The following is an 18,873-nucleotide window of genomic DNA, read 5'->3' as shown; positions in this document are numbered from 1 at the left end:
TTGTGAAAATGAAGTATATTCAAAACAGAATTAGATGGGTATTAGGATTGTCATTATTAGTAATTAGTGAAATAATGTAAAATGGTTATACAGAGTAATAGTTTGCAAATATCAGTATCTACCTAACTTAGCAAAAAATTTACATTCCTGTAGTTTTGAGAGATTACAAATTAGAATATCAGCCATCGACTTTTTCTGTTTAAGAAGTAAACAGCAAGCAAATTTTAAAATTTGTTGCTGTTAAACAGAACAATAAAGACATAGCAGTAAGATGAAAAAAATGACAGTCTATTTTCTTAAACAGAAAAAGGCTAGAATTCTTCATTATTAGATATACAGTATCAACATAATCAATCTAGCAGCATTATATTTGAGCTGAAAATACACTTAAATTTGAGGTCATACACTACCCCATGTGAGTGAAACATCTTTCATATAGTTCTAAGATGAAATTACCCTTGAATGAATAGCATCTTCATTTATCTTCAAACCTCTTCTGTGCTTTTAGTGAATCTACTCTTTCAACATTCTACAACAAGAATTACATTATACCATTATACCAGAGTATTTCTGCAGTGTGAAATAGATTGGTTTGGAAAATGAACCTGGCTTTGCTATAAATTACATTCCCAGGTACAAAGGAATTTGTTATTTTGTCTAAAATAGTCACAAATATAATTAAGGTCTTAATTTATGTTAAACTACAAATGTGGCTATTGCTTTAACTGGATTAGGAACTTAATCTGTCACTTTAAGAATGATACCTAACACTTTTCATTTGTAACCTTTAGATACATTATTTCAATTATAGGGTCTACAGCTGTTTGATGTAAAAAATGAATTATTTTAAAATTTGTTCTTGGGTTTTAATTTTAAAACATGTCTCTTAGTAAGGTGGAAAATAATTCTTCAGTTGTTGTCGTAGATTTTCCTGTATGTCCTGCTGAAACAAGATATGAATTAAAATTTGGAATCATTTTAATTTTGTGCCCTGAAAATGGCATTGCATGATTTAGAAGAGTCCTTAGTGAGTTCTTACCTAAAATATTTCAAATTTAATTATGAAATGAATAGAAGCTTTGTCCTAAAGAGGAAAACCTGAGGTTTGCTATCTGTGGATAACTGATAACGGCTGAACTGAAAATGGATTTTCTCTATTAGAATTTGGATAATTTTGTAAATTTTAAATTTATGTACATTTAGAAACTATGTTTATAATCCCTTAAATTCCACAGTGTTAATCAGTGTAAAGCAGTGTAATAAGTTTTAAAAACTTATTAAAGACAGTTCTTTAAAATTTTGAGTTATTTTAATGTTTTTATTGGCAAGCAATGTTGATTTTTTTGCTTAAGTGCAAATAAAGAATATTGTTTTGTATTTAATTTATAAGGCAAATATTCCTTCTGTTTTTGGGCTAAAGAAGAGGAAGGAAATTAATTGTGTTGTTCATTGGTAAATGATTCATTATTGAATTTATCATTAGGTTAAAAAATGAAATGAATACATTTTATATTGCTGCCATCTACCACTTAGTTTATGCTAAGAATTTTAAATTTGGTGGGTTTGTTGTTGTTGTTTTTATTGTTATTTCTCTCAGTTGGAATATTTATTTTATTTGTGAATCATGGAACTTCACAACATTCATAGGAGCTTAGAAAAAAGTAGTTTCTTGTCATTAGGCCCAGATTGTTTGCTGAATGCCAGTTATGTGACTAGGTATTGTATTAGGTTCTTGGGTTCCAGGACTTGCTTCTGGGTCTTTAACTACTTTATAACTCTTTTACTTAAATTTTGACTCTACAATTTACGTTTACTTATATTCAGTTCTGACAGGGAAAGTTTATACCTTTTCCTGTTATGGTTGTCTTTTTGTTGCTTTCTTTTGGAACTTGATTTTTTTTTTTACAGCTGTCAGGTATGGATGTATCTAAACTTGAGTCAGATACTCCAAGAGTGGTATTCAGGTGAGAGCTGTGTTAATTAGGAAGGTTCTCTTTTATGTGATCTGTCTCATATGTGCTCCCAGTAGCATTTCTTGTTTTTTGGTAACAAAGTTTCTCTGTTTAAAAGTTTTTGTGTGTATTGAATTGTAGTTTCTGATGATTTCTGGATAGCTAATTTTTTAAAAAGTTGAATTCCTGTTACTGTTTTTCTAAAACATTACTTGTTTAAATACCTCTGAATTTAATAGGAATTACATTGATCTTTTTAATGCAGTGAGCTTTGGTACCATAAAATCATGAAATGCTAATCTGTGTTGTAGCTTACTAGTTTTCTGTGAACTTGGGTTTATTTTTATGGATATCTGTGTCTTGTTTAGTAAGCAAATGTTTGTTGAGAATCTATGGTGTGCTGAGGTTAAAGTAGTGAACAGGGTAGGCATGGTCAGTTTGCACTAATGGAGCTAATGTTCTGGAGGGGGAGGCCTTTTATCAGTTTCATCAGCATGTGTGACTTTGAAAAGTTATTTGTAAAGTAGAAGTTTATGTCAGTATTAAAATATCTTCATTCTTATTTTTGCTTTGTTGAATCGAGTGTGTATTGTATAGGCTTTTAGTTATATTCTGTTTATATCTACTTAGAGGTTTTTATCTTAGTATACAGTTTTTCTATTTTGATTATAAATAGTTACTGTATATAATTTTTATTTATTTACCCTCTTCTCTTAAGGAGATGTTAATAGGTAAAGTTTTCTTTTGAAATCACCAAGGTTGAAAAGTCTTTTTTTCCCACAGATAGATCTATGAGAATTTATTTTACTAATGTTATTACTACTAATTTTAATAATAATATATTTATTAAAATCCTGTGTGCCAGCTGGTGTGTAAAGTGTTTCACATCCAACCCCTCAGTTCATCTGCCTAATAAATTGTCTTCCTTTTAGAAATGGGGAAGCTTATGAGGTAAAGAAACTTTCTTAGACTAACACAGGTGTCCAGATTCTACTCTGAGATGGCTCACTGGGAGGCTTCTGCTCTGTTACCTCTTATTGTTCTGTATAGACTCTTAAAAGACTAATGCAGAGGTTTCCATTGTTTTAAGACACTCTAGTCTTCCACTTAAACAGCTTGCTTCTTAAATCTCTACTATGTTAGGATCCATTAGGTTCTGCTGGGGCACTTAACCAGTGACAGAGGAGTGGGAGTGTGCTGATAGTAGCCCGGTTATAAGAGTGCTATGGCTTATGAGTCAGCAACAGCAAGTCAGAGTACTTTAAATGATGATAAGGATAGCATCTCAATGAGTGAGCATCTTCCCTGTGCAGATGCAGCAACAAGGGTGGGCCTGTTGTTGGCTGGCTGTGTTTCCATGCGACCAGGGTTGAGCCCTTTTCACCATTTCATAAACTGAGTATTTTTAACTATCTTACCAGATGCCTTGCCACCATGTTACTGAAGGATTGCTGTTATAGAATCCGTCTGTATTCCTGATGCTTGTCAATGTATGGCAAAACTAATACAGTATTGTAAAGTAAAATAAAGTAAAAATAAAAATTAAAAAATAAAAAATAAATAAAATAAAATAAATTTATTTTATTGAAGTGTGGTTGATTTATGGGCTTCCCCAGTGGCTCAGTGGGTAAAGAGTCTTCCTGCGGTACAGGAGACACAGGAGACACAGGTTCGATCCCTGGGTCGGGAAGATCCCCTGGAGAAGGAAATGGCAGCCTGCTCCAGTATTCTTGCCTGGAAAACCCCACGGCCAGAGGAGCCTGACTGGCTACAGTCCAAAGGGTTGCAGAGAATCAGACACAACTAAGCATGAAGGCATGGCATAGTTGATTTACAATGTGTTCACTTCTGTTGTACAGCAGAGTGATTCAGTTATGTGTATATATGTATATATTCTTTTTCTTTTTCCATTATGGTTTATCACAGGATATTGAATATAGTTCCCTATGCTACACAGTAGGACCTTATTGTTTGACCTTATTGTTTATCCATTCTGTATATAATAGTTTACATCTGTTAATCCCAAACTCCTAATCAATTCCCCACTCCTTGCCCCCAACCCGTTGTCAACCATAAATCTGTCCTCTGCTGCTGCTGCTGCTGCGTTGCTTCAGTGGTGTCCGACTCTGTGCAACCCCATAGACGGCAGCCCACCAGGCTCCCCTGTCCCTGGGATTCTCCAGGCAGGAACGCTGGAGTGGGTTGTATTTCCTTCTCCAATGCATGAAAGTGAAAAGTGAAAGTGAAATCGCTCAGTTGTGTCCGACTCTTTGAGACCCCATGGACTGCAGCCTACCAGGGTCCTCCATCCATGGGATTTTCCAGGCAAGAGTACTGGAGTGGGTTGCCATTGCCTTCTCCAATCTGTCCTCTATTGCCATTCTTTTATCTACAGCATGTGTTAGGTTTTTCCCCAACATGTAAGCTGCTAGTTTTATAATCTAATCAAAGCAGTTGCATTGTTATCTACAATAGCAACTTTTGAATATAGGATTTAAGATACTTGTAAGGGTCAAATTGATTGGTAACAGATTGTCCTTATTTCTTTAGACTCTTGGCCTTAATTTTAATTGTATGTAAATGAAATATATTTTATTTCTCAGAGTTATTTTTTTTATAAAGTATCTGAGCTGTAGTTCCCAAAAGGTATGATTCAGAAGTAATTATTGAAGAAATAGAGTTTAAAATCTTCATCGAATATCGTAGGTGTCATCTTCTGGAACAGTTTCAAGAATTTCTCTTACTTAAGTTCCCAATGAATGCTATTTCTAAAAAATTTTAGAGTTAAGAAAAATGTATAACCTTTTTATCTTTACTTTTCCCTTTTTTGTAATAGCAGTTGATGACATATATCCTTTTTAGCTTGGAATTAGAAATTTTGGAGTTGCTGCTCATGTTAGTGGGTATTTGAGTTCCTATCATTTGATTACATGGATGAAGTTGCTAGGAGCATCCTTGTATGTTAGTGGCTCTATGCCTCCTTTCTTTTTGGTATATTTCTGGAAAGGGGGATTGTTGGCTGATAGAGTAGGCGTAACCCACTCCAGTGCTCTTGCCTGGAGAATCCCAGGGACGGGGGATCCTGGTGGGCTGCCGTCTATGGGGTCACACAGAGTTGGACATGACTGAAGTGACTTAGCAGCAGCAGAGTAGGCATCTGCTTAGTAGTGTGTTACTAAACAGATCAAAGTGACTCATTCATACTCCCACCAGCAATGTATGGGAGGCCTATCACACAAAAAATGTATACTGTCCCACCTTACCCCAAATCCTGATACCCAGAGACAATATCTTTTAGTTCTTTTGGCTGCATTTTTTCCCTTGGGTATTTACTGCTATAATTTCGAAGTAAGATGTTTGTGTTCCTGTTGGGGTCCTTTAATGGACCAGAACCTGGTGGTCTGGAGTCGACAATAAGAAAGTAAAAGAGCCAGAGGGAGAGAGAGAGAGAGAGGGAAAGAAGGAAAGACACGGGGACCCAGGCTGTGATGGAGCATAGGTGTTTTAATGATGTTTCTGTGAGTATATATAGGCTGTTGTACAAGAAATTTCTTTTGACAATGATAAAGATGAGAAAACCAAACGTACAGCAGCTGTTACCAAGGGAACAAGGGATTAATGGTCACAAGGTCAGGAGACAATCCATACCTCAAGAAAGAGACTAAGCAGTTATGTGGTAAGGAGAATGTTTACTGAAGGAGATTCAAGCCTGTCTCATCCTATGACCTCAGTCCTGGGAGCGGCTTGCCGTTCCACTGGTTTCTGGCAACAGAAACAGATAAGGAACAGAGGATTTATGAGAAACAGCACGTAGGAATCCTCCTGTTAAACATTCCCTGACAATTCCCCCTTATTTATTTATAAGATTTGTAAAAAGGGTTCTCACCTTTTGAGTTTGTTTACTTTTAACAATTTTTGCATGAAGGCAACAGTAAACGACAAATATAATTGTCAAGACAATCACCAAAATTAGAGTTCCAGACCCGATGCTGTGAGTAATGCTTTGAAACCATCCGCGTGGGTCTAGCCCAGAAGATTAATCAGCTAGTTGTTCAGCTAAAGTTTTCGAATTCGTGGAAGAAGACAGATTTCTAGAAGAGGTTTCAAAGATTTCTTTCTGTAATAATGAGTCATTATCATGTATGTTTTGTAAATGAAATTTGATTTGTTCCCAGTTGTAGGCGCTATTATTGAATTGAACAGGAGTAACAAAATTGAGTAGAATTCCAATCACATTTTAACATCACCTGTTTTTGTACATCTATTAATTGATCTCCAGCCCATTTGATGGCTGTCTTTAGTTCCTGTATTTCATCTTGAATATCCTCATCTATCTGAGCCTGAGTGGCCCACATAGTAAGAGCATCTTTAGTCCAATTTTGGATAAAATTCTGTTTGAATTGAGGTTTGTAAAGCAACACCAGTGACAGCAGCAGTGGTGCAAATAGCTATTAATCCCAGAATGCCAAAAATCACCCATCCAATGAATCATTTAGATCACCAGAGGAATTTAGTAAGTAACTGGGAAGCAAGTCCAGCCATGGGACCTTCTTTCCAGGGCCGCTGGAGATTTATTGGTAATCACAGACTATGTCGAGATCAAAGAATCAAAAGGGATTCATTTCTTAAGGAAACAGAAGAGTTTAGACAAGTATATAATTTGCAATATATACGAGTTACAGAACGTAAAGTCTTATTGAATTGTAAACTTCCTATAGCTAGAACAAAAGGAAGGGGAACACAAGCTTGTATGAAATATGATTGATTATAACAAAAGAAAGAAATAGTTTCTTGCCATAATGAAAAAAATAGTTTCTATGACTATGATTGGTCCCTGTGAAATGTCCAGTCCAAGTCCCAAGTTCTTTGGTGCTCGCAGCAAGTTTCCAGATGTCCCATTGTTCAGGCCCAATCTTTTTATCAAGGATGATTCCAGGACAAGGCCACCCAAGAAGCCACCCAACATCAAGCCACCCAAGAAGCTCTTTGTCATGGTAACGCTCTATTGTAGTGTTCAGTTCAGTTCACTTCAGTCGCTCAGTCCTGTCTGACTGTTTGCAACCCCATGAGTCGCAGCACTCCAGGCCTCCCTGTCCATCACCAACTCCCAGAGTTCACTCAGACTCACGTCCATCGAGTCAGTGATACCATCCAGCCATCTCATCCTCTGTCGTCACCTTCTCCTCCTGCCCCCAGTCCCTCCCAGCATCAGAGTCTTTTCCAGTGAGTCAACTCTTCGCATGCGGTGGCCAAAGTACTGGAGTTTCAGCTTTAGCATCTTTTCCTCCAAAGAAATCCTAGGGCTGATCTCCTTCAGAATGGACTGGTTGGATCTCCTTGCAGTCCAAGGGACTCTCAAGAGTCTTCTCCAACACCACAGTTCAAAAGCATCAATTCTTCGGCGCTCAGCTTTCTTCACAGTCCAACTCTCACATCCATACATGACCACAGGAAAAACCATAGCCTTGACTAGACGGACCTTTGTTGGCAAAGTAATGTCTCTGCTTTTCAGTATGCTCTCTAGGTTGGTCATAACTTTTCTTCCAAGGAGTAAGCGTCTTTTAATTTAATGGCTGCAATCACCATCTGCAGTGATTTTGGAGCCCAAAAAGATAAAGTCTGACACTGTTTCCCCATGTATTTGCCATGAAGTGATGGGACCAGATGCCATGATCTTCATTTTCTGAATGTTGAGCTTTAAGCCAACTTTTTCACTCTCCTCTTTCACTTTCATCAAGAGGCTCTTTAGTTCCTCTTCACTTTCTGCCATAAGGGTGGTGTCATCTGCATATCTGAGGTTATTGATGTTTCTCCCGGCAATCTTGATTCCAGCTTGTGCTTCTTCCAGTCCAGCGTTTCTCATGATGTACTCTGCATATCAGTTAAATAAGCACGGTGACAATATATAGCCTTGACGTACTCTTTTTCCTCTTTGGAACCAGTCTGTTGTAGTGTTAGTAACCTTCTAAGCTACTTGACCTTTCTCTTGAGAAACCTATATACAGGTCAGGAAGCAACAGAACTGGACATGGAACAACAGACTGGTTCCAAATAGGAAAAGGAGTACGTCAAGGCTGTATATTGTCACCGTGCTTATTTAACTGATATGCAGAGTACATCATGAGAAACGCTGGGCTGGAGGAAGCACAAGCTGGAATCAAGATTGCCGGGAGAAATATCAATAACCTCAGATATGCAGATGACACCACCCTTATGGCAGAAAGTGAAGAGGAACTAAAGAGCCTCTTGATGAAAGTAAAAGAGGAGAGTGGAAAAGTTGTCTTAAAGCTCAACATTCAGAAAACGAAGATCATGGCATCTGATCCCATCACTTCATGGGAAATAGATGGGGAAACAGTGGAAACAGTGTCAGACTTTATCTTTTTGGGCTCCAAAATCACTGCAGATGGTGACTGCAGCCATGAAATTAAAAGATGCTTAGTCCTTAGAAGAAAAGTTATGACCAACCTAGAGAGCATACTGAAAAGCAGAGACATTACTTTGCCAACAAACGTCCATCTAGTCAAGGCTATGATTTTTCCATGTATGGATGCGAGACTTGGACTGTGAAGAAAGCTGAGCGTCAAAGAGTTGATGCTTTTGAACTGTGGTGTTGGAGGAGACTCTTGAGAGTCCCTTGGACTGCAAGGAGATCCAACCAGTCCATTCTAAAGGAAATCGGTCCTGGGTGTTCATTGGAAGGACTGATACTAAAGCTGAAGCTCTAGTACTTTGGCCACCTCATGCGAAGAGTTGACTCATTGGAAAAGACTCTGATGCTGGGAGGGTATGGGGGCAGGAGGAGAAGGGGACAACAGAGGATGAGATGGCTGGGTGGCATCACCAACTCTATGGACATGAGTTTGAGTAAACTCCGGGAGTTGGTGATGGACAGGGAGGCCTGGCATGCTGTGATGCATGGGGTCACAAAGGCTTGGATACGACTGAGCGACTGAACTTAACTGATGCTACTTGAGTAGCATAGTCACACATAGTGTTGTTAATATCATCTGAGCAGTTAGATACCCACATACCATGGGTCCCCAATCAACAATGTTGTAATTGGCCATAAACATTAATTTCCTAATTTAGCTTGACATTTATCTCAATAAACAGGAGTATATTTAAAGTTTTCTCAAGTAAACCTCTTACATTTTAACTTTTGTCCTTTTCCTAGAGTTTTGGTAGTATTGACATGGTTTTTATAAAAGGACAGGGCAGTAAACAGTCCAAGCAATGTGTGGAAGTTCCTTTTTGGAGGCAGGATGAAAGCCCATGTTTGTCGACTAACATTAGTACATAATTTTGTTGGGCCCATGCATAAAGGAAGGATTTCATAGCCTAGAGATATGTTAATTAGTCTTTCTTCCTCAAAATGAGAGGGCCCCTCCAGGCTCCAAGGAGGGGGCATATGTGTTGAGTCATTAGTGGATATGATTGGTCCTATATCTGTCCATTCCATAACCTACAGTAAAAGGGGGTAGGGGTGAGGTATATAAGCCCAATAAGTGTGATCAGTCAAGTCAGCCTGAGTGGGGGAAGCAAAAGCAAGCAAAGCAAGCATAGCGAAAAAATATTTTCAGGATTCTGAGGCATTCCCTGTTGAGAAATCAGATTTTCAGCTTGATTAGTAAGGGTTTTTATCTGTCCCCAAGTAGGGAGATCATAAGGTCTATGACGTCGAGTGCGGTGTTTTTTGGAAATTCTTAAAGCCGCCATGGCTTGTATTGGAATTTCTTCCTCTTGGGGTTTTTGTTGTTTCGTCTCTAGTTTGAATGCTGGGGGCCCCCTTAGGTTGAATCTTCCGAAGAGGAAGCCGTGTGAGTTCGTTGGATCCATCTGGAGAAATACAAGCATACCCTTTTCCCTGTAAGATTAGTTTCCTAGATTTCCATTGATTAGTTAACCTGTCTTGATACCAAATAGGCAAAGGAAGGGAGGTGTCCTTCAATGTCTCGAAATGTTTTTCTGCTTTTGTCAAAATATCTCCTTGCGGTAAGTTTAAAAAATTTAAAACAAATGAAGCTATATTGACAATAGTTATAGGCTTAAAGAATATATTGCGTTGGAATCTAGTAAAGTCTGCTCTGGATAAGGAAGATAAAAGTGTTCCTGTGTATTCTCCCTTATTTAATTTTTTATTTGTAGTTTCACTGTGTAATGTGTTTGTTTAGTTATGTCTTGTGTCTGTGGATTGTAAGCAATGTCTTTAATCTCTTTAATAGAGAATGAACGTAAAAATTGTTTGAAGTGCTTAGAAATATAGGCAGGGCCATTGTCTGTTTTTATAGAATTAGGTGTTCTCATTATTGTAAAGTAAGCTAACAGGTGGGTTATAACACATTGTGTAGTTTTACCTCGGAGAGGTGTGGCCCATATAAAAGAAGAATTTTTATCTATCGAGACATATAAGAAGGAAGAGGAAGAAAGTTCAGGGCAATGAGTTACATCAATTTGCCATAAAATTCTCTTTCATTTGTCATAAGCCTTTTTTATATTTTTGTATTCATCATTTACTTTCATGCATCAGAGAAGGAAATGGCAACCCACTCCAGTGTTCTTGCCTGGAGAATCCCAGGGATGGGGGAGCCTGGTGGGCTGCCGTCTATGGGGTCGTACAGAGTCGTACATGACTGAAGCGACTTAGCATAGCATTCATCATTTTATTTGCTATTTCTTATATCTTTTTATTGAAAACATGTATCTTACTTTTCTTTAGCAACTATGAAGTGTCTTGTATATTAGCATTTTATAGATTGGTGAATATATTTATTATATTACATTATATATTATATATGTTTTATTATATATATATTTATTAATAGTCTAACATCTCTTTAGTTTTTCTGTAAGAAAAACTTTTTGTAAGAGGAAGTTAGTATTCAGTAATTAATGTTTTAAAATCTGAGTTTATTTGGAAATGACCTAGCTATTTAATAAACTTTTATCATTTAGTTTAGTGCAATTCTAGAAATTCAAGTTAGGCTAATGCAAGGAGATCCAACCAGTCCATCCTGAAGGAGATCAGCCCTGGGATTTCTTTGGAAGGTATGATGCTAAAGCTGAAACTCCAGTACTTTGGCCGCCTGATGCGAAGAGTTGACTCATTGGAAAAGACTCTGATGCTGGGAGGGACTAGGGGCAGGAGGAGAAGGGGACGACAGAGGATGAGATAGCTGGATGGCATCACCAGCTCAATGGACGTGAGTTTGAGTGAACTCTGGGAGTTGGTGATGGACAGGGAGGCCTGGTGTGCTGCGATTCATGGGGTTGCAAAGAGTTGGACACGACTGAGCAACTGAACTGAACTGAACTGAGGTACAATAAAAGTATTATATAATGTTGATGATTTAAGACATGAGTTAATTAGATTAGCAAACAATTATATTTAAATTCTATTCATATTTAAATAAACATTATGTTTAATATTGAATATTTTTCAGTGCATGTGAACTTGAATTTATCAATAGAGCTCATTGACTTCATATTATCCAAAAACAAAGACATACATTGAGACATAGATAATTTTAGGTAGACAGACAGATACAGGTTTCTGCTTGAAATTTAAAATATCTTGTGTGTGTGTGTGTGTGTGTGTGTGTGTGTGTGTGTATACACACACATAGATTTTTTTTTTCTGAGTTCCACCAATTTGTGTATGGCTGGAGTCCCAGATAGAGTGGGCTGTGTATCCCAAGCACATGATAAGAGTTAACTTTAGGTTTTTTTCTTAGGCCTGTTTTTGTTTCCCAGGCAGAATTGGAGCTCCAAAAAAGTATTTTAACAAGTTAACCTTTTCCTAACTGCATGTGTAAGAAGATCTAGTTTTGCAATTTCAAGAAATATTTTATTTTAATCAGTTTTCTCTGGAGTCTAAAGAATATCATGGCCATTCAGTGTCAAAAATATTTCTCTTTTTTGCAGTTACAGTATATTATTAATGATATATGCATGCGGGAATTGCTGTCACATTAAATGTAAAGCCTTGGCTACAAAATTGTGACAAATAGGACTGTTCAGCATACCTTGACTAACACAGTCTATTGAAATCTTTTATGAGGCCTGATATGATTAGACTAAGGGAGAGAGAAAGTGAATCTCTCCCGGTCTAAAGGGTGTAAAGGTATATTAAAAAAAGCAATCTTGTAAATAAGTAGTAATAATGTACCAATTTTGAGGAATAGTAGTAGGTGATGGGATCCCTGGTTGTAATGCACCCATAGGTTTCATAGTTGCATTAACTTTTCTAAGGTCTGTTAAGAGATGCCATTTGTTAGATTTCTTTTTTATAACAAAAATAGAGTTTCAAGAAGAGCAAGTTTCCTCAATATGTTTTAATTCTAATTGTGTGTCTGTAAGTTCTTTAGTAGCCTATAATTTTTCTTTCATAAGGGGCCATTGCTTTGTCCAAATAGGCTCGTCGTTCTTCAAAGTTATTTTAATAATTGCTTTGTTTGTTAAATGAGCAGTGGCCCTTAGGAAAAATGTGAAATGTATGTATGAGTTTGCCATTGCATAAGTAAGTCCTTTCCTATTAGATTAAGGGGTGCATCTATCACATAAGGTCTTAATGTTGCAGGCTTGCCTTTTGGTCCCTTCACATGGGTAGATTTGAACATTTTGATTAATTTCTTGTACTTTGGTTTGAGAAATTCCTGCAATTTGGCAAGAGACTTTTTTGTATGGGCCAGGATTTGGGCCATAAGTGTTTGGAAATAATAGTAATATTAAGACTAGATCCAGTGTTGAGGAGACCAGCAAATCTTTTACCGTTAATTTTGATATTTATATTTAAGAAGAGGTGGCAAGAATACACAGAAGAACTGTACAAAAAAGATCTTCACGACCCAGATAATCATGATGATTTGATCACTAATCTAGAGCCAGACATCTTGGAAGGTGAAGTTAAGTGGGCCTTAGAAAGCATCACTACAAAGAAAGCTACTGGAGGTGATGGAATTCCAGTTGAGCTGTTTCAAATCCTGAAAGATGATGCTATGAAAGTGCTGCACTCAATATGCCAGCAAATTTGGAAAAGTCAGCAGTGGCCACAGGACTGGAAAAGGCCAGTTTTCATTCCAATCCCAAAGAAAGGCAATGCCAAAGAATGCTCAAACTACCACACAGTTGCACTCATCTGACATGCTAGTAAAGTAATGCTCAAAATTCTCCAAGCCAGGCTTCAGCAATACGTGAACCGTGAACTCCTTGATGTTCAAGCTGGTTTTAGAAAAAGCAGAGGAACTAGAGATCAAATTGCCAACATCCGCTGGATCATGGAAAAAGCAAGAGAGTTCCAGAAAAACATCTATTTCTGCTTTATTGACTATGCCAAAGCCTTTGACTGTATGGATCACAATAAACTGTGGAAAATTCTGAAAGAGATGGGAATACCAGACCACCTGACCTGCCTCTTGAGAAATCTGTATGCAGGTCAGGAAGCAGCAGTTAGAACTGGACATGGAACAACAGACTGGTTCCAAATAGGAAAAGGAGTACATCAAGGCTGCATATTGTCACCCTGCTTATTTAACTTCTATGCAGAGTACATCATGAGAAATGCTGGACTGGAAGAAACACAAGCTGGAATCAAGATTGCCGGGAGAAATATCAATAACCTCAGATATGCAGATGACACCAGCTTTATGGCAGGAAGTGAAGAGGACCTAAAAAGCCTCTTGATGAAAGTGAAAGAGGAGAGTGAAAAAGTTGTCTTAAAGCTCAACATTCAGAAAATGAAGATCATAGCATCCGGTCCCGTCACTTCATGGGAAATAGATGGGGAAACAGTAGAAACAGTATCAGACTTTATTTTGGGGGGCTCCAAAATCACTGCAGATGGTGACTGCAGCCATGAAATTAAAAGACGCTTACTCCTTGGAAGAAAAGTTATGACCAATCTAGATAGTATATTCAAAAGCAGAGACATTACTTTGCCGACTAAGGTCTGTCTAGTCAAGGCTATGGTTTTTCCAGTGGTCATGTATGGATGTGAGAGTTGGACTGTGAAGAAGGCTGAGCGCTGAAGAATTGATGCTTTTGAACTGTGGTGTTGGAGGAGACTCTTGAGAGTCCCTTGGACTGCAAGGAGATCCAACCAGTCCATTCTGAAGGAGATCAACGCTGGGATTTCTTTGGAAGGAATGATGCTAAAGCTGAAACTCCAGTACTTTGGCCACCTCACGCGAAGAGTTGACTCATTGGAAAAGACTCCGATGCTGGGAGGGATTGGGGGCAGGAGGAGAAGTGGACGACAGAGGATGAGATGGCTGGATGGCATCACTGACTCGATGGACGTGAATCTGAGTGAACTCCTGGAGATGGTGATGGACAGGGAGGCCTGGCGTGCTACGATTCTTGGGGTTGCAAAGAGTCAGACATGACTGAGCGACTGAACTGAACTGGGCATATTCAGATACCAGTGATGTCCATAAGAATTGTTTTTGATCTGTACTGCTGAGTCCGCCTGTCCATACATTATTAAAGGAGTTAATAAGAAGTAAAAGAAGTAATTGAGCAATTTTGTCCCCCTTTTTGAATTGTTATAGAATCTGAGATGACATCATAATTTGAATCTCTCCTTTATAATTTGAATCAATTATTCCAGGGTGAAGAGTAATTCCTTTAGAAGTCAAACTAGATTGGCCAAGTAAAAGACTAGAGGTTTGTGGGGGCAGGGGACCAAAAAGTCCGGTAGGTATTTTAGAAGGGACTGCTTGAGGGTAAAGGAAAAAATCATTTAGGGCTGGTGTATTGACAGCAGCACTGCCGGATGTTGAGGGTTTGAAGGAAAAGATGGAATTTGCCCCTTGTTTTTGTTGAAGCAGACTTGGGGGGCCCCCTGCTTGGAGTTTCCTGGAATAGGTTTTCTTTCAATATCAAATTTAAATTTACAGTCTTTGGCCCAGTGCATTCCTCTATGGCAGCAAGGGCAGATTTTTGTAGGTTTTTTATTAGCCTTCTTCGGGCAGTCCCTTTTTAAATGGTTTTTATCTGTTCCTGTTCGGGCGCCACTTCTTGGGGTCCTTTAATGGATCAGAACCTGGTGGTCTGGAGTCGACGATAAGAAAGTGAAAGAGAAAGAGAGAGAGAAAGAAAGAAAGACAGACACGGGGACCCAAGCTCTGATGGAGCAAAGGTGCTTTAATGATGTTTCTGTGAGTATATATAGGCTGTTGTACAAGAAATTTCTTTCGACAATGATAAAGATCAGAAAACCAAAGGTGTAGCAGTCGTTACCAAGGGAACAAGGGATTAATAATGGTCACAAGGTCAGGAGACAGTCCATATCTCAAGAAAGGGGATCGAGACTCAGCAGCTTTGTCGTAAGGAGAATGTTTACTGAAGGAGATTCAAGCCTGTCTCATCCTGTGACCTCAGTCCTGGGAGCGGCTTGCTGTTCTCTCATTTCTGGCAACAGAAACTGATAAGGAACAGAGGATTTATGAGAAACAGCACCTAGGAATCCTCCTGTTAAACATTCCCTGACATGTTCCTGTTTCATTCTTTAATTTAAATTTATCTATTGAATTTCACTGTGAAATTTAATTTCCCCTTTACAGCTCTTTCCCATCTTCCCCATAGTTCTCTAACTATGGGGTTAAATTAATATTCAGTGTTTATATTATAATTAGAATGTAAATATTGATCCTAGCTGAGTGGCTTGGTGTGCAATGGACATATTCTTTCTATATGATTTTTTTTTCCTTTGAGTAAATAATTGCTTTATCTAATTCATTTGGGTAATTTTCTCTTCTATACTCTGAACTGTAAAACTTTCCCTCACAGTAGTCAAACACATCATGTCTTTTATTTATTTCTTTCTTGGAAATATTGCCTTTGTACTTTAAATGGAATGGTTCCTTTCTTGGTAGGCTTCAGAAATGTTTTCCTATGACTGCTATTCAATATCATTCAGGGAATTCTCTTTTCCTTTTTTTTAATGTTGGAGCCCCTAATTTTCTGCATTCTGTGCTCGTTTTTTCTTGATTTATTATTTTTATTTTGGCTTTTTAATGACCTTGCTTGTATTGTGTTGTTTTTATTCTATCCACACTCGATTGATACCTTAGCCACATGGAGAATTTTAGGTTGGCAAGATTTTCCCTTAGAATTTGGAAGGGCTTTTGTCATCTGCTAGCATTTGGAATTGCTATTAAGATATTCAGTGTCATCTCAGTCCCTTGTATGCTTTGCTTTTTTTCTTTTCCCCCCTTTTCTTTGTTTCCTTTTTTCCTTTTCCTTTTTTTCTTCTTTCTTCCCTCACTCCCTCCTTTCCTTTCTACCTATATGCCTTGAGTAGATTCATTCATCTCTCTGTACTCCTGTTTTCTTATCTTAAAATAGGGATTTTTTTTTTTTTGTATCTACCCCATAGAGTAGAGCTTTTATGTAAGTACCTGGGACATAGTAAGTGCTCAATAAATATTAACCATTATAAATTTTCTTTGAAGTTGCTCTCTGCTTTCTGCCTTCTCTGTTTCCTTTCCCCTCCTTTTATTGTGGTTTGTTTTGGCTCTGTGTGTTTGAGGCTATTCTCAAATATCTCTTGATCTCTGCTAGCAATTTATATTTAAGACTGAGGCACTAAAAAGCTGATGGGGGATTTTTGACATGTGGGCTCCACTATAGACTGACTGCACAGTTTGCTACTATTTTTTTGACCATTACCTTAAATGGCCACCTACCCATCAGTATTGGCAGGTGTTTTCTATGGGAAGAGAGTCTATAAGGACTAAATTTGGCTGCCAGTGTTTGGGAGCTGAGAGAGAGTGACGCTTCAGCGTACATACATTCCCTTCCCTTTCTTTTCATTGTTACTCTCCATGAGGGCCATCGGGTTTGGTTCTTCCGGAGGATGAACCTGTGAATTTTGCCAGGTTGGGGATGGGCCGGTTGTCTGATGGCTTTCATGCAGTTCTCCTGTTTTCACTGCTTTATCTCGCCTCTGCCCGCTGTGGTACTTGGCCTCCAGTTTTGGAGTCTTCTAGTTTCTGCGATGCAAATGGGTTGTTTTTCCCCTCTCTGTGCTCTTGGGTTTCAGCTTCCCCTGCCCTGCAAAGTCTGCTTTTCTTCTTAGAAAAACGGGCTGACACCTCTGGTCTGCTTTGGTCTCCTCTTCCATTCTTGGTGTTTTTCTGAGCTTATATGCTTTCTGTTTCTTCACTGTTATTTCATTGGATTTTTTTGAAAGGTTGCAGAGATAAATATAAACTTAAATATAAATATAAATATAGAACTTCAATCCTTCATATTTAACTGGTTGTCGATGATCTAATGTTACTTTTTCCTTTGAGTTTTTTTTCAGAAATAAAAAAAAAATATACCAACACTCTACCCCTTCAATGAATTTTTTTGTGTGCTATGAATTTAATTAATTCATTCAATATGTTGAAACTACATCAAGTTTATTAAATTTCAGGGTCTCAGCAGTTAGGTGCTGGGTATTATGTTCTGTGTGTGTGTGTGTGTGTGTGTGTTAAAAAATTCCTACCATGTCATGTATTTAGACAGTCAGTGAATTTATATTCAAAGAATTAATACATTTAATAGCTGTGGTTTTATTTAATTTATTAATTCTAAAGTCTTAGTTTTCACTTTTTAATAAACTTACCTGACCATTTTGTCAATTCGGATTGCTCAGCAAATGAGTAAACCCTATCCTAGGTCTTTCTGAAATTGAAAATATTATGGTATTTAATGTGTCACTGTCATCAAAAGGTGATTGATCACTTGCAGGATTTGTGGACACTGTAATACTAGGCAGGCTGTTTTTATAATATTTAGCCTAATCTCTTTCAGATGATGTCAGCCTCTTTTGCTTAGATGTCTTTTATGCACTGATTGCCGTTGCAAAAGACCCATGCTGTCCAATAGAACTTTCTCTGATGATGGAAATGTTCTGTTATTTATACTGTTCAATAAATGTGATAGCCACTAGCCACATGTGGCTGTTGAGCACATGAAATGGCTAGTACAGTTGAGGAGCTGAAATAGACTTTTCAACTTTTGTCAATTTAAATTTATGTTAAATAGCCACAGGTGACGAGTGGCTTCCATATTAAACAGCAGTTATAAGTCATTGTTCTTATAGGATGTGCTAACTTTTTGATTTAAGTTATTTTATGTTGTCAGTCACTTGAATTAGTTTGGAATAATGTATCCAACAGAGGAATAGGAGTTGACTGAGTTATCCTGACTTTCCTTATTATTATTGGAACTACATTTTTCTTTGGATTTACATAAGAATAAAAATATCCAGATTGCTATTTCAGAGTTGAAAATAAAATGTGTTTTAGGTTGGTGTATCATGCTTGTTTTATTTGGAGTATTTGAGATGCAGATAAGAGATTGAAAATGCAAGTGAAAGGTGAAAGTACTGTTTTGAAACCTCAGAGATTTTTCTCCTAGCCTACAAGAGAAAGGAGAAATACTGCAGAATTAAAGTCTGGTTTGGATTTAGAGTTTTTATATTCTTAAAGACAGTCATGGCAATGTTTTGTTTTGCATTTTTAATGTTTGGATGAAAATACTGTGTTTGTGACCTCAGATGTCTTTATGATTAATTCAGATTAATTCAGAAAATTTCTTTTGAATCAGGGATGAAGAATAATTGCACTGAATGCTATAACATTAATCTTTGGCTAAGTAGAATTGTGGCATCAGTTGAGGTCTGTGGTAAGTTGAATATTGTTAAATTGGTCAAAATTAAGTCAGTTTTTTTTTAGTAAAGAAGTAAAAATTTCATAAAGCTGAAAACATGGCTTTGATTGTAGAGCATTAAAATTTTACTTAACCTTTTTTAGTGAAACAGAGCTTTTTGGAATAATGATTAGTATAGTTACCAATATAATACATGGAGGTTAGCAAAATATATTGTATTTGCTATTTTATGTAGTATTATGACTGTGGCTTGTGGCTC

The 18,873-nt window shown here is 37.5% G+C and overlaps 1 protein-coding gene across 14 annotated transcripts in view; it reads left to right on the top strand.

Moving 5' to 3' along the window:
- MTX2 (metaxin 2) overlaps positions 1-18,873 on the top strand; it is a 77,959-nt gene that overhangs the window by 41,087 nt on the left and 17,999 nt on the right. Inside the window, exon 1 of one of the 14 annotated variants that reach the window (XM_069577138.1) lies at positions 17,656-18,629. The exons of the other annotated variants lie outside the window; for them this stretch is intronic. The gene's annotated coding sequence lies outside the window, so the exon portion shown is untranslated. Of the gene's footprint in view, positions 1-17,655; positions 18,630-18,873 lie in introns of those variants that run through there. 14 annotated transcript variants of the gene reach the window in all.

This window comes from Ovis canadensis, chromosome 2 (assembly GCF_042477335.2).
Source record: "Ovis canadensis isolate MfBH-ARS-UI-01 breed Bighorn chromosome 2, ARS-UI_OviCan_v2, whole genome shotgun sequence".
NCBI classification, from domain to species: Eukaryota; Metazoa; Chordata; class Mammalia; order Artiodactyla; family Bovidae; genus Ovis; species Ovis canadensis.
Note: the sequence above shows the minus strand (reverse complement) of the source record. Positions and strands in the feature narration are given on the sequence as shown.